General features: G+C 40.0%; 1 protein-coding gene across 1 annotated transcript in view; it reads left to right on the forward strand.

The window, feature by feature from the left end:
* Nucleotides 1-2,979: 2,979 nt before the first annotated feature.
* PLEKHG1 (pleckstrin homology and RhoGEF domain containing G1) overlaps nucleotides 2,980-25,854 on the forward strand; it is a 135,574-nt gene continuing 112,699 nt past the window's right edge. Inside the window, exons 1-2 of the mRNA XM_032183730.1 lie at nucleotides 2,980-3,171; nucleotides 13,769-13,837. The gene's annotated coding sequence lies outside the window, so the exon portion shown is untranslated. The remainder of the gene's footprint in view (nucleotides 3,172-13,768; nucleotides 13,838-25,854) is intronic.

The raw sequence follows: 25,854 nt of genomic DNA on the forward strand, positions 1-25,854 counted from the left end.
TTTTTTCCCAAAAAATTCTAACACAGAATGTATAAACTTGGGCTTGTCCTCAAGTGATTGCTGACATTCATCATCAGTCAGCAGCACTGAAGTGACACAGATTTCCATATGTTTAAAAGCACTGCTTGGAGTTCTGCTGAGTCACAGCCAAAAGGAGAATAGCACAGTGATTAGTACAATTCAGTGCTGATGATGGAAGGAAATGCTGTGTTTGAGATCAAATATATGCATATAAACCTTCTGGTAGACTTGATATAAGCAGTCCTTTCAGAAGAAAGGAAAAATCCCAAACGGGAAAAAAAAAAAAAAAGGCTATAAATCCCCAACTGTAGTCAGCAAACTGCTTTCAGGTGGTACCCAAAGACAAGTCCTGACCCCCTGTGTGGAAGATGGGGGCAGATGATGGGCACAGGTTCCTGCACATGGGCAATTGTGCTCCTGGGGGCAGCGGAGGGACAGGGGTGAGGAGCGGGATCCTATGTTGTGCAAGGAGGGGAAGGCAGAAGTCCTAAGGCTCAAGTGAGAGACACCCTCACATGCCAAAAAAGCTTCAGGAGGGGGGAGCAGAGGCTTGCATCTTGCCTGTGCAAGAGGGTAACTGGGCAAACTGGTCAGGAGCCCCTTCCGCTGACACTGCAGTCCCTTACATGTGCCACCTGTATCCAGTTACAGGGGAAATACCTGGGCAAAAGGTTCACCTGCCTGCAGCTTCTTTGTTACTCCTGTGCAGGTTATCTGGGCCTTTTCACAGTAATCACCCAGAGTGCCTTCAGAGATAAGGGTTCTCACAGCCTGTCCATCTGCGTAATTCCTCCAAAAAGGAGTGGTTCTCCCAATGCAGTGGTTTGTATGACAGCGCTGTAAAGCCTGACCTTCAAACCTCCATCATTCTTTCTGCAACAATGATCATATTCTGTCCGCCCATCAACATAAAACTGGAGGTATTTGGCCCATCCGCGGCAGCACTATTTTTAGCACGAGCCAGCAGAAACCAGACTGGCTCACGGTCAGTCCTTTGGGGAGAGGGAGGTAAAAGGATGGGGAAAGAGGAAGAGGCTTCTCTTCTTGAAGATTTTTCCTGTTAGTCACAGCGCTGAGAGAAAACAAACTCCATATGGAACAGATCATGTCAGGCTTTTAAAACATATTTGCAGAGGCTGTGCAGTTTCTTAAAGGGACTCGGAATACCACGTGGTTTGGGGGTTTTGTTCTTGCATTTGCCGTTTGGGGATGTGTGTGTATTTTCATTCATTTTAATTTGGCCCAAGTGAAGCGCATTAACCAGTAGTTTGCTTTATTATCACCTTTGAGAGATCTGTTCATAAAGGAAAAACACTCCCTGACTCTCCCACTGGGGAAGACTTCCAAATATTTATCTCCTAGTTATTTCATGAGTGTTTTTATTTATTTATTTATTTTTCTTTTTCTTTTGGTGTGCAAATGAAGGCCAAATCTTTGTCCCCAGCACTAGGGCAGAGTGTGGTGAGCTCAGGACATCTCAGTGGGATGCTGGATTCAGACGCAGAGCAGCGATGTGTTGCAGGAGGTCACAACCCCTGGGCTGGGGTGAGTGGAGGCACCCCTCACATCCAGGCTGTCTCACCCTTTCCACGCTTGCCCTCTGTAGCCATTTTGTGGAGCACTGTTCTAGAGCATTCACTGTGGAGCCCCAGGTTCCCATGGTCTGCCTTTCCTGTCCGATAGGACAGGGACAGTTCACAAGGAAGCAGAGGTGGGTCAGGACTTACCACTCAGTAATAACTGTACTCTAATTCTGCAACGTGAATAAATATTATTTCTAAGAACAGCTGCCATTAAGGCTGCTGAGGGTTTTTGTTTTTATTCTTTGGTTGATAAGCTGATTTATTCCCACTTCTTTTAATGCAAACCTTTGGTTTGAAATGCGGCCAGAATGAATTTGTAAATGTGTCGAGCTTTTAAAATTCAGCACTGGTCTGAAACATACGCTGTGTAGATGTTGGGAAGGAGCTCTGAGCTTTTAAATTAATGGTACAGGCCTTGCCAGAGCAGTTTTTTTGTAGGAATCTGATGGGAACAGGTAAGATGAGGGCAAACGCCAAAACTTCCTGGTTTACTGAGTTACTGCAGTAATTACTTGTTTTGACATCTTAAAACTTTGAGCTATTCTGACCTCCCAAACTGCCTCACACCCCATGTGCTCTGTATTATCACGAGTAGAGGGAGAGACTGTGCTAGAGAACAAAAGCAGCAGGGCTTTACTGAACGCAAAGCCCAGAGCAGGCTTTTTACAAGAAAACGTATATTTTGTTAGGGGCCAGAAGGATGGGGACAGCTGAGTGTGTGAAGAATTCAGGATTTATTTAAGCAGCTTCTTTCTTAGCGCATGTCTTGTGCAACCTTCCCAAGCTGTAATTTAAAGGTAGCTCGGGCTCACCCTCTCACAGAAGGTGGCCGCGCAGACTGCCGGGGGGCAGATGTAATCTCCAAAACCTCTCTGAATTTGCTTTTTTACGGGCCGTATTTCGGCGCTGACCTGCCCCTTGCACTTTTTGGACGTTTTAACTCATTTACGGGAGTTCCAAGCCTCTGGTAAGGACACGGGGCGTTGGAGCAGCGGACGGCAAACCTGCGGTGCCGGAGAGGAGCCGGCGGCGAGGCTGAAAGGGGAGCGCTTGCTCCGTGCGTGAAAACGGTAGCCGAGTTTTTGACTATTATTATTATTATTTTTTTTTTTTTCCTCTCTTCCTCTCCTTTTTTCCTCCCTTCGTCTTCCCGGGGCTGTAATTTGACTGCTCGCCTTGGCCGGGCTCCAGGAATAAGTCCAGGCGGTTAATCTTTCTTCTCTCCCCCAGCCTCCGGGGGGGTGGAGGAGAGGAAAAGGGGAGCGGAGTCAGCTGCGGCCCGGGGCCGGGCCGGGCCTCCCCGGGAGGGGCCGAGGCAGCGGCTGGGCTGCGGGAGCTGCATGGAGGAGGGGAGCTCCGCCGAGTCCCCTGCCCGCACGGGAGGAGGAGGAGGAGGAGGAGGAAGTTTGGGGATTAAGCCGCTGCCCGGAGCCGGAGCGCACGGAGGGAGCCGAGACACGGCCGCGGAGCGCTGCGAGGGGGAGGCACCGACGGGGAGACCCCCGTCCGAAGCCCCTGCGCCCCGAGCCTGAACGGGAGGGGGGCACCGGAGGGCGAGAGGCTGCCGGTAAGCGCTGGGGGGGGGGAGGGAGAGGGGACGACCCCCGGGTTGTGTGGGGGGGTCCTGGTGGTCGTTGAGGCGCCCGCAGCCCCCCCAGGGCCGGCCCCATCCCCTTCCCCCGGCCCCGCCGCCTGCCCCCATTGTGTCCGCAGCCTTTGTGCGAGCCGCCCCCCCGCCCCTCTCCCTGCCTCTGCTCCGTGCGCTGCTCTCGGCGGGGCTCCGGCCGGCTGCTGGTCGCTGGGGGACACCCAGAAGTTTTTTTGGGGGGCACCCCACCCCCCGGGCAGCCTCCGATGGGGAGAAGGGGGGCGTCGGGCGCACGCCTGCGCTCTGCTTACGGGGCTCCGGGCTTAGGCGAGGTCGTAAGGCTTTGTCGGGTCCTTTTTTGGGGTTCGGGGGGAAGGAGCTGCTCCCCTTAATGCACGCTAAAACTGCTTGGCGTTTCTGGTTTTACACAGGTGTTTTGCTAAACCGGTGTCTTTTGGGAAACCATCTCTAAGAACTTTGATGCTTTTAAGTAATGTTCATCGGGATGTGATGACTGTGGCCCAGAGGGGGTTAAAAGCATGATTGGTCTTATCATTAAGTATCAAGGATGTTTATCCTGGGGTGGGAAGAGGAGAGCGAGGTGGCAGAGCAGTGTTCCAGTGTCCAGCGGAGCCACGGATGTGTTTCCCCCTCTCCCGTCCCCGTCCTTCCCCTGCTTTGTGGGCTGTGTGTCACAGCCCTTGTCCTCCTTGCTGAATGGGAAGCCCTTCGGACCTCATCCCTCAGCCAGTGTTGACAACCCCGAGGCTCTCATTTCCTTCCTTCACAAGTAACAGTGCTCCGGGTGTGAGGGAAGAGGACCTGAAACAAACTTCGATGCCAGCTGAACGTACAGCTAACACGCTCCCCTTTGCTCAGCTTTCCCCCCCTCCTCTGATTATTAATTGAGACACAGAAACAGCTGTGGCCTTGCTTTTTTTCTTTTCATGTTGCTTGCTGATAATTTTGGTATTTATAATGCTGCCTAGAGAACCTGATGACTTATAGGTGTTTTGAAAGCTGTGTAATGGGATCCTACTAATAGTCTTCTTTTGCTACCGTTTCATTCTTGGAGGGAACAATCTTTGCAGCCTGAGAGCTGCAGTTCAAATTTCCACAAGCGTTTGTTGCCTGTGCCTCTAGCTAAATTTATAAAGGAATCCTGTTAGCTCGTACAAAGCTAAATCTGGCAGTAGCAACTCCTGGCTATGTAATTCACTGTGGTTGGCAAGGCACAATATATAACTTCTTTGAGTTTTATTTAAAACTCTTTCTGGTGCCTGTGATGTACAGTTGTCTTAATTTTGAGAGCTCTTCACCAATAGATGTGGGGGTGCTTTGAGAGGAAAACATAAGAGTTATGCTAAGGTTAGAAAATTTTTTAATAGGGTGCTTGTCTTGAAAATATGAGAGGGCAGTCTGAGATCAGCCTCTTAGTGAATATTGGTATTGTTCTCTGGTTCGTCCCAAAGCTTTGCTGTTCAGCTTTGACTCTCTACTTCTCTATGTTCTAAAGTTGACAAATGGGAACGATGCAAGATGCTGTGATAAAATGGTTCAGTTCTGAATGTGTTCATTTACTGGAATGTTGTCGTTTTCCCACAAGTCTGTGGAGCCCTAGGTAAACAATATTGACCTGTGGCTGTATGACTGAGCGTATCCCTGCAAAGGCAGGTTATGATTACCACACGAGGTGTTAATGTGTCATTTTTCTTGTTGTTTTACTTTATGGTTTTCAGAAATAGAAAATATGGGTGCATAATCAAATTGATTTGTAATCTGTAGTCTTACTTGAAAACATCTTGTGAAGACAGTTTTGATTTTTTTAGTGAAGGGTGGAAGTTAATGATGTGTGGCTTTGGAAATCTTCAAATAGTGAACTTCATTTTTTGGAAGCTCTCATGATTTCAGAACATCTGCTAATGTGTTTTCCCTCTTTCTTGGGCAGGATGTGAGAATACAAGCTAACTGTCCAGTGGTGTACTTTGGGTCTGAAGTTGTTGAATTTGAGGTCTTGGTATGAACTGTGCTTAGCAAAAAACCTGTGGAACTGTCAGACTGAGTTCTTAGTACCCTTCTTGTGTGTCCTTATTATTATTTATTATTATCTAAAAGGTTAAAGCTAGAAGTATCAAAGTATGTCAAAGACTCCTCAAAGAGGTGATTTGCGTTTATTTGTTTATTACCCTCATACTTGTCACCACCTCAGCACTTGCTTGGCTGGGCCAAATCTCTCCCCTCCCAAGCCTCTCCCCTCCCCTGCAATTCTTGGCCATCTTCATGGCCATGAAGTGGAGAGAGGCCCCACTGCTGGGTGGCAAATGGAGATGCTCAGCATCGCTCTTTCATGCACCCCATGGTCATAGGGTGGACCATGGGGTCAGGAAATAATCAAAATATCCAATATGGTGATGAACCCATTTAAAGGACTCTGGGAAGCATTTCTTGGATTTGACATCTATAAAGCCATGGCAGTTCTAAGTTACTACAAAGGAATTTTTCTGATATCCATTCTCTTTTGTATTCACTCATGTGTTGAAAAGGGTGATTGTTCTAGTAAAAACAACAAATAGACACATTAAAGTAGTTATGGCTTTAAGTTACATTAACTTAAATTCCTGAGAGGGCCAAATACAGCACAAAGGTATCTTGACTAGAAAAGATGCAGTAAAATTGTGTTTAAAAAAGATAAAAATCATGTCTACTGAAGACATATGGATTGGTTGTGATTATGTGTGGCAGTCCTTTCAGAATGATCGGTAACTTTTGCTCATGGGGATGATGAAGATGTCTTACTACTACTTATTCTAAACAGCATTTCTATTTTACAGTGTTGAGAGAGGGGAAAAAACCACCAAACCAACCAACAGAGAATTATTGCAGCCCTCAGCACAGTCTGGAGTAGCAAAAGGACTTGCAGAGGTGTTGCTGAATGCTTAGCTTTGAGAACCTGCATTGCTGTGGTTACACAGAGAGCTTTAGTTTGTGGAACTGGCAATGAGAAAAAAAGTGGGAAAAAAGCGTTACTCTTGTAAACTGAGAATATAGAGGATGGGATGACATGGAATTCATAGTTGTTTTTTTTTGTTTGTTTGTTTTTTTTGTTTTTTCCTCACTTCTTTATAAAATATGCTTTTCAAAGCACTTCTAATAGATGCTCATTTACTTGTTAATTAATCTGCTCATTTTTGGAAACGAACCAAAACCTTTGGAAGAGCTGTGCAGCATCACCAATCCCAAATACTTTTCTTCCCTCCCCCAACTCCAGTTATGGCTCAGACTTCCCAGACTTGTGCATTTGGTTTACTAGCTGTTAATCTTCTAGTATTTTTCAGTTATTTTAGTGTTTTAAGACTAAAAAAGTCATACCTTCTAGTTCTTTTATTTTAACTGTTATGTGCAGGAACTTCACTTTGAAAGAAGAACTGAAATTCCCTGATGAAAACATCACAGATGAGGATGAATGGGGGGAATGGGAGCAGAGCGAGTAAAGAAGTAAAGTCAGTCTTGGTCATATCAGCAGCACAGTGGCAACAGTTATGATTGGAAGTGCTGGGTACACTTCTTGTGTGTGTGGTTATGAATACAAGAGATGAATGTGAACAGATTAAATAATAACTTGAAAAGGCTATTTGTGTTAATTCCATTTCCAAAAGAGTCTGTGTAACAAAGTAGCTGATAGCGTTAACAGTTTCTCAAGACTCTTTAAGGATATAAAACATTTGTCTATATATGGCTGTTGTATCAAATAGGTCTGCCTTATCTGATTCACCAAGTTGAGCTTTCATGAACTTACTTGGCCTAAAATAGATTCAACTGCAAACACGATTGCAGGTGCAGGAAAAGAGGGGCCTAGTCAGGGTGGACTGGGGAAGGAAATTGAGGGAAAAGCTGCTGATAGTTGCTGAGGAGGCCTAAAAGAAGCAGCTGTCCAAGCACTTAAAGGCTGCTTCAGACCACTGTCAGCTGTTGACTGGAGTGCCTTATGCGAGACCGGAGTTTGGGGTGGTCACTGACCATGTTCTCAGTGATCCTGATGCAGAGCCTTGCTGTGAAAATACAGAACAAGGTATCAGTTCAAAATCTTATCCAGGACAGAAACTTGATGCTCATGACTTGGTTTCTTTCTTCCTTCCATGGTATGAGTTCCAGTAGTCCTGCTTCCTAGTCCTCCACAGGACCGTGGGTGGTTATGCCAGTGGAAGTTACACATATGGTTTATAGGTGTAATCAACAGGTATATCTTGGGCTGGCAGCTGTTTCCCTTGCAAAGTTGACTCCTAAACAGTACTAATTATCTTTGAATCCTATAAGTCTTGCTTGGCTGCTCTGTCATTGAATTTCAGACTACAAGTGGTGCCAAGCCTCTTCCTGTAAGCATGCGTTCTGTAGAAACTTGCATGTGAGCCCTGCCCAGATGTTTTAAAATCTGACTTAATGAATGTTAACGTTGAAGTATTTGAGCATTCTTATCCATTCAGACATTTCAGGATCATGCCCCAGGCACTTATATCATATGGATAATGTTTTCTGCTGATGGGATCCATGCATCCTCTCACTGGAAGCACTGAGCAGGGGTAAAAGGGCTTTGTGGGACCTCTTGTTGTTGAATCACCTGCCCAGTGGCTTACTCAGAGCTGTTGTAGATAAAACCTTGATGTCCAGATTAGGAAGGGAAGGTTGTTTAGATTGCCCTAAGGAACGCTGGGGACAGTGTAACAGCCAGCTTCCTTTCACCGTCATGGCTGACAACTTTTCAGCGTTGTCATCTGGGTGTGCGTTTCAAGGTTAAAGGCTCTGCCTTCAATCAGTCCACATTAATAGTCCCTATCTCTTAGATTTTGTACGTAGTCTGTATCATTTGTACTTTCTCCCATGCTTCCACTCATGTTAGGTGGAGTTATCTGTAAACACAGGCAAGTTTGTCTTTGCTAACTGGCTATAAAATAACTTTTCTTAAAGTATTTACCAATATTTATACCTCCCCCCATGTACCCTAAAATTAGCCAGTGTCAGCTGCAGCTTTGTTGTGATTCTTACCTACCAGTATGAACTTTTTTTTTTCTTTCTTTTGCATTTGTTTTGCATGTCACAGTGAGGTCAGGTTCATAAATGGGGTTCCAAAGCATTTCAGAAATATGAAATAAACAGTGGCTGAGCGGCTTGGTTGCTGCTGCTGTCACTGATCTATGGCACTTCGATCTACAGTAACACGGTGCTTTGGTTCCTTAATACAGGAATTGACTGATACAAAGGGGAAATTACAATTCATCCTCTGAGAATTATTTTGAAAATAGATGAGGGGAACATAGAACTAGTGATTATGCAAGTCTGTTATCTTCTTTATCACTTCAGCATGCACAAAGTTTCCTACTCACTCTTTAAACTGTAACCAAGTTAATATGAACGGAAACATCAATTTAACTTGCAAGCAGGTTTGGTGCTGCTGAGATTATCATGCTGCAACTCCAGAGGTTGTAAAGCTTCGTCACTGTTTACTTCACAGTTCGTTTTCATTATCCTGATAACATACCTTGTGGTGTTGCTCAGAGAGCTGTCATACCTTAGTACCTGAATGATGTCAACATAGACTTCAGTCTGTTGCAGAAACACCTAATTCTTCTGACTTAGCCTATTTGAATGGGAGGGAAAAGTGTTTTTAATGAGTCATGAGTGCATTTGGGGAGACAGCTTGCCCTCCCTTACACACCAGCAGCGTATGATGTTTGTAATCTTTCCTTTCAGTCTTCTCTGATAATTGTCAGTCTCCCTCATGTTAGATGAGACACAAGTTATTAATCTCTGATATGATCTATGTTGGTCATTTTGTACTCCTGCCACCTGAGGAGGTTGCTGTCTGTCCTGCAGAGACAGGCTAACTTGCCCCACTCCTCACTGAATTAGCTTTATCAATTCCTTATCAGGTCAGTCATGTTGTGAAGTCTGTTCTCTTCTGTGGTAGGATGGTATCTTCTCCACTATCTCCTCCTCCAAACCTTGCACTCACTTAACCTTGTGAGTTTCTCCCCGACTTCCAGGGGAAACCCCTTAATATCTCATCTGAACATCTACCTGCTATATCAAGTATCAGATATGTACTGCTGGGGCAGGAAGAAATCTGGAAAACAAAACCATGATGCCTTCATAAGAAGGTAGTTGTCAGCTTTTGTCACTGAAAATCTGCTGCTTTGCAGTGTGTTTCATCTCTAGGGGATAGCTTTTCTCTACATACCTGATGGGTGCATCTGCCTACCCTGGCTGTGTGCATCATGTGGCTGTTGAAGCTTCAAGAGAGATAAGGGTGCCAGGACGGACTGAATGCCTCTTCATTGCCACTGTGTTATAGTGATGAGGGGTCTGCTCACTCTGTGTTTGTTTTTTTTTCTCCCCTTTGGTTCTTTAAATTGATGACTGTGCTGCATTAAGAGTCCTTTTTGTTTTTAATAGAGGATTGGTTATGCCTGTTTTGTGACAATTTCAGAAACATACTGGGTTGATTTCTCTTGTTTGCTAGTTACAAGTATTGCACCTTATCAGCAGACGATTAGTTTTGGTAGTTAGGTTAGAGTTACTTGTGTATGCCTTAGGTGCCAAACACTGACTTCCTTCCTTGGGACAGTTTGAGGTCACGCAAAAAATGATCTGGAGGAGTTCTGGCAAGGGATTACTCTTAGCTGCTGATGTTCTCATGCAACTCCACCTTTGTGTTGCTCACTGCTGTGAGAGGTAGGAAGGCTGCATATACTTAGCTCATGCAATTAGCTTAATACATCTGGGAAAGCTCTCAGGTGATTGCATGTGTAATAAATCTGGTTCTCTGGGAAGCGGCAGATCTTCTGTCCGTTCATCACAGTTACATCATGCAACAAGAAGGTGCTACAGTATGTGGCCTTCCCTTGATGTTGTTATAGGCAAACTGCTTTCCTTGGCTAGGAAAGTTGGGCTATAAGTGCTGGCATGTAACTCCGTAATAATCATGCCCAATAAATTCTTAGTTTAGTTGTAGTTGTTGGTGATGAAACCTGCGCAGTGGTTTGCTGTCTAAGAAATGTGACGTTCTGCGAGTAATTTTCTTGTCAGATTTGTGTGGAATTGTTTGGCACAAGTACTTGTTTTTAAAATTATATAACCTATATTGACAATGGTTTATTATGTTGAACACATAATACTGTCCAAGCATTAAGGATAGAATTGTCTGAATACAAGATACCATTTAGTACGTTTGGGGACCAGGTGAGAGCAGGGGTGACTTAATATTTATAATTAAAGCAGATCTGAGTCACTCCTACTTGTAAGCTTGTGAAGTGCAATGATACATAGTTGGGTGGGTTTCACTTGCTTTTCTTTTTCCCTAGCAGAAATGGGATAGGGAAGTCCTTGAAGAGCAGAGATTTCGAGATTCAAAACCGTATTTATGTGTTTGAAGAAGTCAGTTTGTTAGAGTACACTGATAATATTAGCCTTTCAGTCAGCACCTCAGTCCTGGACCATTAGTGTGTAGCACAAAAGGGTTTTGTGTCACTTTTTGAGATCTTAACCTAAAGAATCCCAAGAGAAAAACAACCCACCGGTCTTACTGAAAGTAATTTTGGTTGTATCTGGAGTATATCCAAAAAGAGAAGTTTCATCTAACTGGGTTTTGAAAGATAGTTTTCTGATTTCTGGACTTTTCGTTTAATGTTACAGTGAAATTTCCAGGTGGCAGAATGTTTTACAGTCAAATCATTCAAATCAACTTTAATGTGACTATATCTGAATATAAGTGTCTTATAAGTTTCTATAGCTGAATGTAGGTTCTGCTTACCTTGGGTCCTGTGCAAGGCTTCTTTTACATTTTTAACACTCCAGTAAGGTTTTTAGCTTAAACTAAACTAAACTGCATGCTTTACTACATATATCTGTTAATAAGAATTTGAATCCTATGTATCTTCTAAAAATGATTAGGAAAACAAAGTTTTTTATTAATAGTTATGATGTATTTTTGGAACAACTGAGGCAATTTTAAAGCAGATAAAAAAGAAATTATAGAACAAGTGACAATATATTTGGTTAATCAATTTCTTTTAGTGGACATGCACATGTTTTCCTTGTGATAGTGTTTCTAGTGCAACAGCGTGTTATATTCTTACACTGATGTTTGAGAAATAAACCTTATAGTCAATCTAATTGGTCAAAAATTTCACAGAATGAAAAATTTATCTTTCTATATGACAGGAAAATCTGAAAGAAAAAGACAAGACCTGTAGAAAACATTTTCAAAAAAGTTAAAGGAGGTTGATAGAAGATCTCCCCATAATGTCCAAAAGCTTGTGCTTCAGTTGGTTCATAAGTGACTGTAGGACCCTGCCAGAAGTCATCAATCCAAAGGCTTTGAAAAGCTGTCGGATGCTCTGGAGTTTAGAGAATATCTTTTTGCATTGGATCATTTATTTTAATTGGGAACTAAGAAGCTGTTGTGGATGAAACTGTCATCAAACCAGAGTGCCACTGTAGAAAGTTTAGGTTTCTTCCTGGTTTCCTTATCTGCTCACACTCTTGTGTGTATGTGTTTAAATGGTCATGGTTTTTGCTACTTCTTATGTGTTGATAGTCTGGCTCTGTCTACGGTTCTTAAAGAAACTACTTTCTTTAGCAATTGAAACGGGGTCCTTTGCCTCTGGAGGGTTTGAGAATAAGGGAATTTGCACAGACTAAATGGAAAGTAGCATGGTAATTACAGCTCATGCTGTATTTTGCTTTCTCTTAATTTACAGTCTGAGGTACAGGAAGGTAGTCGGGCATTTGAATGTTACAACTGTTGCAGTCTAATCACAGGAACCTACTAAGACTACTCATATGTTCCTTTCTGCAAATTCATAGAAATGTTAGTGGAGACTATGTACTATGTACTTGGTTACACATGGAGAAAAACTAAATGCTGTAAATAAAACTGTAAATACAATTGTCATTCAGTGATGGGGCAAAAAATACACCTTTTAAAATCTGTAAAATTTCCATGTATTTATCATTGTAAATTTAGCAACTGCATGGGGAGAAAAAGTGTTGATATTTCATTTAAATAATAATAATAATAAAGCATCTCTCAGATGGAGCAGTGTTTTTGTACTTTGAAAAGAAAGTAGAGATGAACATCATGCCACATTAGCAAGATTGAATTGATTGTATATTGTTTAAGTTGAAAGTAGACCAATATTTTTAAAATGGATTTTTAGTTTAAAATCTTGCCTGTTTATGGTTTGGTTCCCCTAGACCAAATTAACTTGGACACCCGGCTGGGATTCTGTTTATTCTGGTGTAAGAACAGGCATTGGGCAGAGCATCTTGGTCCCAAAAACCTGGTAATGGTGAGAGGCCTCTGTAATGTTCCCAGCCAGCTGAATGCCTGAGGTATTTTGCCATACAGGAAATCAATTGCAGCTGACTGTGCGCTGTTTCCACTCCAAGTATATAAACATGACTTATGGTGATATTAAAAAGAAAAAAGAAAAATCCAGTCTTACATTTAATAGCTACCTGGAAGTCCAGAGTGAGAACATTTGATGTTCTGTTCTTTGGGTTCTTCCCTGTCGTGTCTGGCTGAGTCCATAGCACAGAAATAGCTATGAAGGAGAGGCGAGGCAATTTAATCTTGATGTGCTCCAGAAGAGGCAAACATAAGCCCATGTTTCAGAGAAATGAAAATAATAATTAAAAAAAAAAAAAAAAAAAGTTATGCATGTTTGATTTCTGGTTGACCTTCTGAATAATATTGTGGAGTCTGGAAGGATTGTAAATTTAGGAAAGGTTAAGTTTAAATCAAGAGACCTGTGGTTCTGATGGTTTCAAGATAAGTCAATAACTTTTGCTAGAAAGATCTGCATCACAACTGTATCATAGAATCACTAAGGTTGGAAAAGACCTCCAAGATCATCTGGTCCAACAATCACCTTACCACTAGTCAAAACAGTTGTGTTTTGTGAAGTGACAGCCAAAATGGTATTTTCATTTGGATTCATTCTTTGTTGATTCTATGAAAATAGCTAGATCAGATGCAGCTACCAGGCAGGTGCTAGGAGATAACTAACGGAACAGATTTGCTTTAGAGCTACTGATGTGTCCTTATATTGCTTAGCAGGAAAGTGGGTGGCTCATTAGATAGGAGTTTCCAGGCATTAAAGACAATTAGGTTTAAAATCTGTGATAACAATTTCTAGAAGCAGTGTGGCCTGAAGCTTTCAGAGTTTAGATCTTGGGAATTTGAGAACACTTTCCTGCTCTGAATCAGACTCAGACTGTAACCTCAGATAATCTATTTCAACTAGATTTTAACAACACGTAGGTAGGTAGGTATTCGCAGAGGTGGTAATGGGATTTTCAGAATCACATTAGTGTCTAATTCCTATTCAAAACCTAATACCTTTTAGTTTGTATGAACCAAATTCAGCCCGTGCTACATTTTATTCAGCTTCTCTAAGGCAAAATGCAAAGGCAGTGCTGGGAGTGTGGCTTCACGTGCATACAGCACATCTTCCCTGACAGGTTAGAGTTGTGCTGTTTTATTTTTTCTCTAATTCCATAACTTGTACTCCTTTTACAGAATGCCGTAGCTTGAAGAGAAGAGAGGAAAATTGACTCCACTTTTCCTAACCTAACAGTGATTTCTTCGGTGAGTGCTCTACCAAGTACATATTATCATTATTATTTTCTTTTTATAAGCAAAAAGATCACGCCTCTGTCTCAAAGCCTCTGTCTGAGCTGAATATTGGCATTCAGTGAAAATACTCCAAGTTAACCATGAGACTGCTTAACATGTAAATCCCAAATAAGTCTATGTACAATAAAGGTCAGAGATGTTAGCCAAGATGGTGGGTTTTATTGATGTGTGTGCAAGTGGAGTTTTATACTAATAAAATAAAAAATTTGAGGCACCTAAGCAGTTATAGCAGGTCTGTAATTTTGTTGCAGTTATAGCAAGTCTTCAATTTCAGCATCTGTTTCAGTAACTCAATTTTTGCTAAAGATCTGTAGCTAAAGTTTTGGTATGCTGCTTGACTCCTCCATCCTTTTGGAGGTAGGAGTGCTATTTTTATGGTGAAGGAATGGTCTTGTAATTATGAGGAGTATAGGGCTTAGAAGATCTGGGACATCTGCATTCTGTAGAGATTTCTAATATTGCTTATGTCATTTTGAGAAGGAATTGTTCTTTCTGAGTTTATTTTTTAAGGGTTTAATTTTCTTTATGTACTCTTATGTACATAAAGGTCCTGCAGGACCTGAAGATCTTGAGATAATAGGAAAAAACAGATTTAGATATCATGGAAGTGTCTCTTGATTAGAGTAGGCAACTTCATTTGTTTCACTATTTAAACCATATTGATGTTGCAGAGATCTTCATATAATCATAGAATATTCTGAGTTGGAAGGGGCTCACAAGGATCACTGAATCCAACTCCTTCATGATAGGGGTGGTTTGAGATTCCCCAGTAAATGTTAATCAAGAAGATGGCTTTAGGCAGGGTCCCTTTTTCACTCCTTTCCCTCCTTTCTTACAAATGTCTCAGTCTCAGTGCCAACCCAGAGGAGTGTTTTCTTCTCTTTGAAGAAAGTGGGCATTCAGTGATGGGCTTTGTGGGTAACTGCACGAACACTGGTATTTGGAAAAACTCGTTGACTTATAAATAACCCGTTTCACTGCTTTCAGATAGAGCATCTAATGCTGAAACTGGTATAGCATGGATCAACTTAAAAAAAATGTTAATTGCCACTCTGGCTTCTGTGAGCTGCAAAGGGAATACTAATGTGCTATGTTAGGACACCCTCCTAATATTTATTTTATACTATTGGTGGTAGGATTTTTGTAGTATGTATTTTTTGTATATATTTTATGTATATATTTTTGTAGTATGTATTGATGATCCAGTTGTGTTCAAACATTAACACAATTTTAGGAGAGTGGCAGCTTTAAGTCACTTCCAATATTTTGAGATTGCATAGCCTTAATAGATAGGCAGTAGTGGAATTGCTTAGCATTCAGCTGAAGCTTACATCTGATAAACATTAGAAAGATCTTTCCTGTGGATCCAAAGGGTAACAGTCTGCAAGCAGGAAAGCATTTTACAGATCTGGGCTGAGAGAGGAAAGACCAGAAATTCTTCTAAAAATAGTAACTTGAATTTGAATAGTGTTGCAGTTTTGATTTGAATAACGTTGCATGATTTAACATATGTTAACAACAACAAAAAAGGCGTGACCTTAATTTGGTACACTATTCAGTTGCATCTATTATTTGATGATTGGTTAATTACTAGCGTATTTTTTTTCCTCCAGAGTTATGGGGGCTGGGCTGTACGTTCCCAGGCCCCACACAGCAAATTGTCTTTTTTAGCTTGAAATTTATGCGTATCAAAATGCCCATTAAGTATTGGCCTCATGACCTTAGGAAGTGAATTACTTGCACAAATTCTTTCCCTTCTCCCTGATTTCCATTTCACTTCAAATGTGCCACTTGGCCTTGATTTTGAGTTGGGGTTGATTTTAATATGCTTGCATGATGAACAGAAAAGCTGAATGAGACTGTCAGACTTAATAACTTCTTTTCTGAAAGCTGAGACAATGGGGCTCATACATGTCCTAAGAAGCAGAGGATTTCCTAAAATTCTTTGGGATACATGGCAGACAAGCATATAGTTTACAGTGTTCCAGAATATCGTATCAACAAAACTAGGCTGTGTGGAAATGTTTCTACTGAATGGATATTTATTCAAGGGCTAGATGAAACGTATTTAGTAAGGAATTAGTTTTCTTTCATTGCCCCATGAAATTATAATGAGTGGTGTTCTGTAAAAGGGATATCTTAATGGTTTGGGCAGATACAGCTTCTAGGGATGGATGTTAACTCCGTAGCAAATAACTGTTAGTAATTTTGGTAAATTTGCTTCACGTTCCAGAATTAAATCTGTAAATTTTAAGAATGTTTTCTTTCTGGAATTGTTTTGGGGGCATGGGGCAGACAGTTTATGAAATTTGTTTTATATTTTTGTTATCCATGTGACTTGTCTAACAACATTGTGTGCTTTTAATTGTTTCAATAAGGTGCTGTTTAGAGTACAGTAATCCTTGGAAAGAATTAATGAATATGAGCAAGCAACTCTTAAAATCATTACATCTGCTGTAGCAGAGGAGGAAATATCACATCAATCTACATGTTCTAACAATTGAAAATGAGTTTTAATACACAGTGTGTTTATGCTAAAAGCCAATACATATTTAAAAAACAAACAAAAATTTCTTGAGGATCTGTGCGTCACTGATTGCTTTGTTTAGGCCAGGTCTTTAATAGTATGAAGGCTTGCAAAACTGTGTGGGGGTGGAAAGAATGATGCATGCCCATGCGTAAGGTTTTCTGTAAGTCTGGTCTATTTTTGGTATGCAATGGAGCAGAGGTATAGTGCAAGAATAGGGTTTCAGTTGGGATATGAAGGCCTGTGAAAGCTTTTTCATTGCAGAAAGTGCCTACTGGATTATTAGTGCAGTTGCATTAGTATCCATGGGAATATTGAGGGCTTAATTTAGCGTACTAGATTAGGGTCTAGTGCCATAATTAAGGCTAGAAATTCTTCATAAGTTTACCCTAAATCTTTTGCAACTGATTGTAGCCAGGCTAAAATAGAAACAATGTGAAGTGAATCTTTAGGGTTGTAAATTGTTGATGGTTTTATGAAACCTGTCTTTCTACTTCGCTATAGAGAAGCTGACCGGTAAATGTGATGTTTAACACAAGTATGCGCAGATCTGACTAGATTTCTCAAAATATAAATACAAATAATTTGCCGGTGACCTACTGAATGTCTAAACACTTACTACATTTATACTAACAGTTTTATAAAAATCATGGTAACTCTTTAAGCAGTCTTTTTTAATTGGTAAAAACATTTTGTCCAGGTGCTCCTTAATTTTATTGTCAGTTCATGTGTTTCACGTTTTCAACTGTGAAAAGATTCAGTGAAAAGAATTGTCTGGACAAATTCAGTAATAACATAATTAGGATTTTGTATATTCTGTGGTCAAAGGATTCTTTTGATTTTTTTTTTTTTTTGTATGTTAAACTGTTGAACACAATTTCTTATATGTACCTTTAGTTTTTTTTTTTTTAAATAGATCCCCAAAGACAAGCTCATTCACCCTTGTATTCCCCCTTCACTTGCTCAGTGGTCAGTCCTTTCCCACTGCCATCTCCTATTGTTACGGTCAAATGATCAAGGAAAAGTGCATGCTTCCTTTTGTGTCCAGTAGATAGGAGTTCTTAATTGATGACTGCTGCTTTCTTTCTGACATAAAGGAAACGAATGGGCAGTAGTGATTATAGCACATCTGTTGTTTTCTGTCGGGCATCCTGTGCAGCAGTGATACTGTCTTGAAGACTACTTTTTTTTTCCTGTTAGGGACTAGTTAACAGGGGGGATATGGGTGACATGTGACAGTATTGTTCCTTTGTCACAGGTGTAGCCAGAGCAGAAAAACAAGCTGCAAGCTGGGACAGAAAGAGTTGTTTATATTTTAGAAAAAAAAGAAAAGAAAAAATTGTTAAAGCTTTGGGGATGTGTACTGTATTTTGATCGTCTGGGATAGGTAGAGAGTCCTGTCTTCAGAGGGCATTCCATCCATGGTAGGTGTAAGCTCCAAAATCACACTGAAAATGGCTTCTGCTGGGGAGAGGGAGAAACAAAATAGCATATGTAGCCAGGGTATGAAAGCTGAAGCATTCACACTACCACTGCAGTTTCTAGGATCCAGTTCTTCAGCCTGTGGGATTGTTGTTCATCTCCTGCTTGACAATCTTTTGCTTGCTGTGTTGTACAACTCCCAGGAGAGCTGAGGCCTGGAGGACTCGGGTGTGCTTTTTCCAGGGACAGAGCTGGGGAAGATCCCTATATGGCTTTACAGACCTCAGGGAAGCAAGTCTGGGGAACTGATGAACAATGAAGTTAGGAAAGGGTCTGGCATGAGTGCAGAAGGGGACTTGAAGGTTGAAGGTGGAGAAGACAGATGTCAGGAAATGATTGAGGGAGGCCAGTAAAGCAGCTGAGTGAAACAGGCACGGGGTGGTAGTGCAGTGTTTCACCACTTGTCCTGTGCATCATACCAACCATGCTTTTTTGTCTTTCTGACTTGTATCATAAAGAAGCGAGTGGAAGTGGGATGTGCAAACCCCCAAGAGTGTCCACAGGAAACGTTTTTGCTCTCTCTTGCGTCACAAGGTGTGTGGGAAAAACGTGAACATGTGAACTGAAGGAGCTCTGTAAATCAGAGTCCTTACCACTTAATTTGTTTTTCTTTGAGTCTTCCTTTTCCCATTTATTATGTTTAATTGCAGCATTTCTTGTAAGAAAGGTGCCAGTACTCTGTTTTTGCACAAGCTAAATATTTTGGTACTTAAATTGACAATGTTTATGTTGAGCTTGGATGAAGCTGGTTGACTAAAATTAGTACACTGGGCAGCACTGCCCTCTTTGGAGTTTCTGATGTGTGTTAGATAAAATAATATGTGGGTTGTGTGTGTGTTTTTCTTTCTCTAGTTCTTTTTTGTCATTTTTTGTACCAAAATCTTCTCTGCCCATGTCCTCTTACAAGAGCATCTCCATCACTTAACAGAGGAGGTGTTGAGATGTACAACTTTGCATCCGTAAGATGCTATTTAGCTGGAGGCTTACAGCCTCTTTTAGGTTAAACAGGTTTTTCAAATAACAGGTGCACATGGCCACTAAAGATGGGAAAAGTAATCAAGAACATAGTGTTGTAGATGAACATTAAATAGCTGAATACAAAGCTGATGATACCATAAATCAGTCATACTGCAGTTATGTCCCAGCAGTACATATGCACTTAGTGTCTTAGCAGGATGCGTATCAAAGTGTGACCCTCCTTCTTGGGTCTGATTTCCACCTGCACTATAAATCTGTGGACTGTGTAGAGTAATTAACTGTGTAATGATTCAGCATAGTCAAGGTTAAACTTATGTCATTGCTGTTTTTTTTTTTTAAAGGCTCGTCTAAGGGTAATTTAAGCAATTAAATAATTGTTTTGCTTTCTGAATGAGATACAGAGACTCTGTTCATGCCTCCAAAGGCTTTTAGCCTATTCTCATAGGATTTCAGTCTTATCTTGCATCTGTTGGCAAGCATCAAGTTGTAGCTAAATATTAGTCATGGCACCAGCCAAGTAATACAGGAAAACCCCCATAGAATCTGTTTAAATCTATTTGTTCATTTTTGGAAATTCTGTTAAAGGGGCACTGTTAATATGTATGGTAAGTTTTAAGAAACACCATAGTGCATAGAATCGTACCTCTTGCATGACTCATAATAAACTGCATGACTGCTTGTGAGACTTAGTATATACCATTTGCTATATAGAAATTTGCTAAAATGTTGGTATTATGGAATCCCAGATTTGGGAATGGATGTGACAGCTTTCTTCCCGAGCTAAAGATAGCAGTAGGTGACTTGTAGCAGGACTGGGATTATTTTACAAAATACTCAAAGGCAGCTCTTTAGCTTGATCATTGACTACTTTGCACAGAAAACAAAATCTTTCAAAAATCTAAAAATACTTTTTCTGTTGAGGCAGATACTCATCAGAGCGTTTGATACATAGCTGTTTAGTAAAAGAAACTGTATCCTGAACTTCAACCCCTAAAAGAAAGATTAGCTACTGCTTTTATCAGCACAGACATCACTTTGAAGATACTAAACATCTGGTTTCCTTCTGGGAGAATTACATTTTGTCCACTTGACCCTTTGTAAAAGTAAATATTTATTTTAGTTACATTTTGTAGGAATTTGAAGAAATATTTAATACATGGGAAAAAGAATACTTTACATACGTAGCTAGAATGGCATAAGTACAGTACATCAAATACTGTTTTGTTTTCTACTCATGAGTTTCTTTTGTGATTCAGAATAATACCAGTATGCAATCTGATGGGAGACATAACTATGTTTTTCCTTTATTTTTATTTTTATTTTTAAATAAAACATTCTTCTTTTCCCTCATGCCCTCATCATCTCCCAAGAGCATATTTGTCACCCTCACAGAAATTTCGACTTTAACTTCTATCCTTCAGCTATTGCTATAAACTTTGCTTCAAGGATAAATCCGGTCTGTATTGTATTTGCTTAGTATATAATAATTTAGATATGTGAAGTTGCTTAGTAAAGATGGTATATTTTGTATTTGGATATCCCAGTCATCTGTGATCAAATGGAGGACAAAGTTTACTAGAGATGTAGCTTCTAACCTGGTTTGCAATGTAGAATAGAAAAGACCTTAAAGTCACAACTGTTTTATTTGTTTCTTCTGTGTAGAAAAAGAATGCCCTGGGAAAAAAAATACCCTCCATACATCTTTAAACACCAATGTTGGTTGTGTTGTGGGAGTATGAGTGGGTGGGTGTATATCTTTAAAATACCCAATGTAGCCTTTTAAGTAAGAAACAGCATCATACTTTGAGAAATATTGTACTTGAAAAATGATTTTTAAAATGAAGCTATTTAAGATTTTTTTTGGCCAAAAATATTTTGTTGGAAAATAGCAACTTATTGAAAATAAGAGTTTCACACACAAAAAAGCAAGTTTCAACAAAACAACTAGCAAGAGGAATTTTTGAGATAAAGGATTCCCCAGCACTGGTATACATTTTCTTGCAGAAATATCAGTGTAATTTAAAACCAAACCTTCTATTCTCTGGAAAGTTATTTTAAATCATTTTTGTGTGGATTGCAGCCTTCCTATGATCTCTACCTCTTCCTCTCAAAGAACTTAGATATTTTCAAAAGTATACTTATTATTTTTGGTAAGTTTAAAAAAAATATATAGTTGTATCCAATATACTGATGTTCATTTCTGGGATTTGTTCCCAAAGAAAATATTTTTTTATTTGTTTTAATATGAACAGCCTCTCAAATGTCAGACATGACATGACTGGAATCATGTCAGATGATTCACTGTATTCCCTTTTGTTCCCCACTTGACATATTTTAAGACTTCTGCTGATGACTTGTCAACGAAGTTAAGGCCTACTCAAAATACTTGTAAGTTTGATTTGTCCTTTTATGACTACCTAATAATATTTCAGGTCTAAGTTGCATTGCTTATGTAATGGTCACCATAACTGCTTGTTTCTTTATTGGATGTGCCAGTGTTGAAGGTTTATAAATCTTCAGGGTAAAGTGTAGCCTTTCAAAAAACTGTGTGCCACTTCTAGATTCAGAATAGAGAGCTTTTGGTCAGATGGGTTAGAGGACAATTAAATACATTTGTGCTAGATCTGTCTAGAATCTAAACCAAAACTATGATCAGAGTTTTCTTTGTTTATTTTTGGGAGTAAGTTCATAGTTTTGAAATTTGCTTCATACGCCAATATTTATGAGAAGTGACAGTAAAGTCGACTTTAAACAGGATGTTATAATTTGAAAATGTATTGTTTCTCTGAAGCACATCTGGTAACACAAGATACAATGCTATTAGTTTGGGGGAGGACAAAGAGTTCTTTATGAATTGGCACTAGCTCATTTGCTCCTGAATTAGTGATGATCAAGGGCAGGGAGTCTGAAGTAATGACCATCTGCTCTTTTGTTAATGTCCAGTGGACTTCAAGAGATGCTGTGACTGTGATAACACACTTGTGCTCACCATAGTGTCCATATTGTTACTATATACAGAACAAAGAAATAAAAGCTGGATGAAATTTTAAAATTCAGATTTTTTTTTTTTTTTTCAAGAGGACTGTCTTCTTTGACTTCATTGTGTTTTTCTTGTTTTTCATTGAAACAGTAGTCATTTAAGTGGTAGATACACTAGCCTCAAACTTGTCCTGAATAGGGTAGAGGTGGAAGTTTACTGCTCTGCCACTGAACTGAGAGTGCTTAGTGACTGCTTTGCCAGAAAGAAGAAAATCCTAGCAAGCAAATTCACCTTTCAGCATTATTTTCTGTTTTCCAGTTACTCTGCAGTCCTGAGAACTGAATGATTTCCTCCAGCCCCCAGGGGAGATGAGACATAAAACCAAAATGTTTATCACTCCAGGGACTAGATGAGTCCCACACAACCATTTTATCTGCTGTGGTGCCAAAGGGAATGGACGATAATCAGATGAGTCCCCAACTATTTGTGTCTGTTATCATTCATCCCATGCACCTAGGTTGAAACCCAAGCTGTAGTTTAAATGTCTGAGATAGTAATTCTCATAAAACATTTTTACAGCCTTTCAACACTGAGAATGATGTAAATTTCTTCATATTGTCGAAGCATATTTTGTTTTATACGTACCCTTATCAAGTGTAAGGATATAGGTACTCGAGCAAATTCTTTAGTGTAAATAACTGTGTAAATGAGGGAGGCATGAAATTCCCCTGCATGAGCAATTTCCTTCCCTGGTTGCCTGGATATTAGTCTTCAAAGGTGAGTGACATAAGCCTGTTGTGTGTTTGCTGGAAATGAGATTAGTAGCTGGGGCTTTTCCTTAGAAAGAAATTGGCAGTACTGATAGAAAAATGCATACTTTAATTCTGTGTGTGGAAAACATAACGTAAATATACATTTATATATAAATAGGCATAATATAAATATTTTAATGTCTATATTTTTGTACTTCCTGCAGTTGATCTGTATCACTGAAAGTAAACAAATTATTTTGCCTAGATGATTCTTGTGTGTTACTCTGGGATTGTAAACCTGTATTTTTAAAGATGCTGTTCTGATCATTGAAGATGCCAGTGTCCACTAGTGTTTCAATATGATAGGATGAATTAAAGGATGGAAGATTTCCAAAGTATATTTCATGCCCTACATAAAGTATTGGTGCTGAACTTATGCTGTTTGTGTATGAGGTTTTCACTGCAGTCTACAGCAGCAGTATGCATCTTAAAATAAGATACATACAAGAATACATATACCCTAACATTAATTGTACTTACTCAAAGATTTTACCAATCATGTCTATCAGTCTAAAGTTCTGATGACTTTTAAGGAAGCTGTCGTAGTTTGTGGTTTGCCTTCTGACTTTATGAATAACACCATTTCAGCCCTCCTGCTTTCTTCTTCATTTTACTGTTTTGCTGGACAGCTTCTGCTAGTGCCAGAGAGGAGAGGAAAGAAATATACTGTCTTTTGCAGCAGCTCTAGCAGCTGTTAGTTCCCAGAAGCAAAGTAGGGTAGCAGAGGAGAAAGACAACCACTCACAGAAGTTGGTGCCGCTCTCCTGATCAGAATGATTTTAGTGGGGTGCAAAATCAAATCGCAAAAGTTGACAAGAATATGGAGGAGGAAAAAAAAGGGGGGGAGGGAGGGAACAAAATTTTAATTTTGTCTAGGAATAAAACCACAGTTTTAAATATAACAATGGGATATGTGGGAGGGAACAAAGGCATAGGTAAGAGATGGGAAGGCCAGAGGTGGCTAGGGGCTCTGCTAGGTGAAAAACAGAGGAGCCATATGTTTTGTGATTGGACGTATGTCATCAAATGTAGAAAAATTGGAGTTTGGAAAAGACTTATTTAAGTTTATTTTTATATGAAGATCATCCTGTTTGTTTTTGCAAAGCTTAAGGTACTGACTTCATTCTGTGACTGTTTTTAGTCTTAACATAAAAGCTGCTTAGGTGTGGGCAGAAATAGATACACTTGTCTTTTAGGACACAATTCAGTTTTATATGGAGTACTTTTAATCCTGAAGAGACTCAAAAGCATCACACAAGCAATAGTGGCTGTATGCAGCTTCTGGGGAACACAGCCCTCCTAGGGCAGGTGAGGGCACCCCTGAGGAAAACAGGGATGGAAAACGCTGTTGGGCATTGGGGAACGTGTATGCTACCTTCCTCCACTTCTAAATGTGTAGGGCTTTGTAGTGGTCTTCCCGTTGCATTTTTTTGTATTTAAAAAAAATCATATATTTCAGTTGAAAGGTGGAAAAGCTTTATTTTTTTTTCCTGGTATCTTCTTATAACCTTACCAAATAAGCATTCTGATACATTAGTTAAAGTACATCTTGGATAGACTCCTTGCAGGAGCTAAAAAGAGCAAAACTTCAATTAAACCCCCAAAAACATATGTGAGGTAGACTTTATCTACCACAGTTTTAATGCATAATTAAAGTGGAAAGTACAAAACATATTTTTATAATTGCTTCTCTGAAAAATGGTACAGACTCACATAATTCCTTAGAAAAATTGCTAAATCTTCAGCCTCAGAGATTTGAGGTTGGTAGTTACAGGTAGTCTGTTTTAACCATTAATACTAATTTATGATAAATTAATGGAATAGTTGAGTTGGTGTGTAAATTTTGCCCTCAGCTAACTTTGGAAAAAGACAAAATAGTTGTACAAGCACTACAAAAGTTATGTTACTTTAACCCTCTGGGGCTTACATTATCCAAATCTTGTTCCCTGTTTCTTGCTTGTTTTCTTTTACACCTACTTTGAAAATAAAGCCAAGTAATAAGAATGTCTTGACAGAAGCATCACACACATACGTGTTTTAAAATACGCAAAACTTTTCTAAATATCAATTTAGATTTAAGACTTTCAAAAATTTTCAATTTTTATTTATTTATTTATTTTTAATTCTGGTAGTTATTTCAACCTGAACTGAAGCGATCTTTTAAAGTATGCTGGGCTCCTGTTTTCCACAAATTAGGGCAGATGCCAAAAAGGCTAGTCATTTTTTGAAACTTTTGGCCTTTTTTAATACTTATGGTGCCTTGCAGCTTCTTCCCTAACTTTTAATGGTTTCTGCTTAAACTGTACTGGAGTTAAGCAAACAACAACAACAAAACCCAAACCACAAAAATCTCACTTCCGTTGAGGGTCTGCTTTCCATTTCATGCTAGCCTTACCCTGCTAGTGTCAGAAGGGCTGCCTGAACTTTAGACTTGTGTGTTCCCTGATATGGTATCTGGAAATGTCCTCTCACTACAAGAGAGCTGGGAAAAACGGGGGAGGTAGGGACTGAGGCTAAGAAAAATTGTACAAAGAAAGAGAAGAATTTGAAACTGGCTTGGTACTTGTTGGATTGATGTGCCATGACGGGTCAGCACTTAGTGGGGGATGAGAAACGCTGTTGGGCAAAAAGTGCAAGCAGCTTGGTGATAGCCCTGGGAACACTGCAGGGGCTGAGGGTGGTGGCAGGGAGAAGGAGAAGATAGGGATGAAAGGGAGGTGGAATGACTAATCAAATCTAGAGGAAGCAAAGTCTTCTTTCTCCACTTACTCCTATTGCTTCAATGGAGTAAGGCTTAGAGGGCTGCAGAATCTCATTTGCTCATGCAATAGAATATTTTCCTGCTTTCTGGAGTAAGATACACAGCCCTTTGTGCATTTGAAATACAGCGGGGATTTGTTTATTTATTTTATTTATTTTATTTATTTTTGCCCTGTTGAATATGCTCACATCATCTGGGAGCCTGGGCAAGGCCAGGTGGTAGTCTTGCTTAGCCGTGCTTCTTGCTGGATCCAGCTGAAACTTGGGCTCATCAGTATGCACTTGGTGTGCCAGTGTCCTTCAGAATGTGGGACAGCCAGCAAGAGTAGAGGAAGGGGGATTTTAATGTACCAAGGACTGAATTACTTAATTTGAAACAACATTAATGGGAATACCTTCGTGTTTTTGTGTCAGTTAATAAGTATTTGAT

The sequence above is a fragment of the Aythya fuligula genome, chromosome 3, assembly GCF_009819795.1.
Source record: "Aythya fuligula isolate bAytFul2 chromosome 3, bAytFul2.pri, whole genome shotgun sequence".
Lineage (NCBI taxonomy): Eukaryota > Metazoa > Chordata > Aves > Anseriformes > Anatidae > Aythya > Aythya fuligula.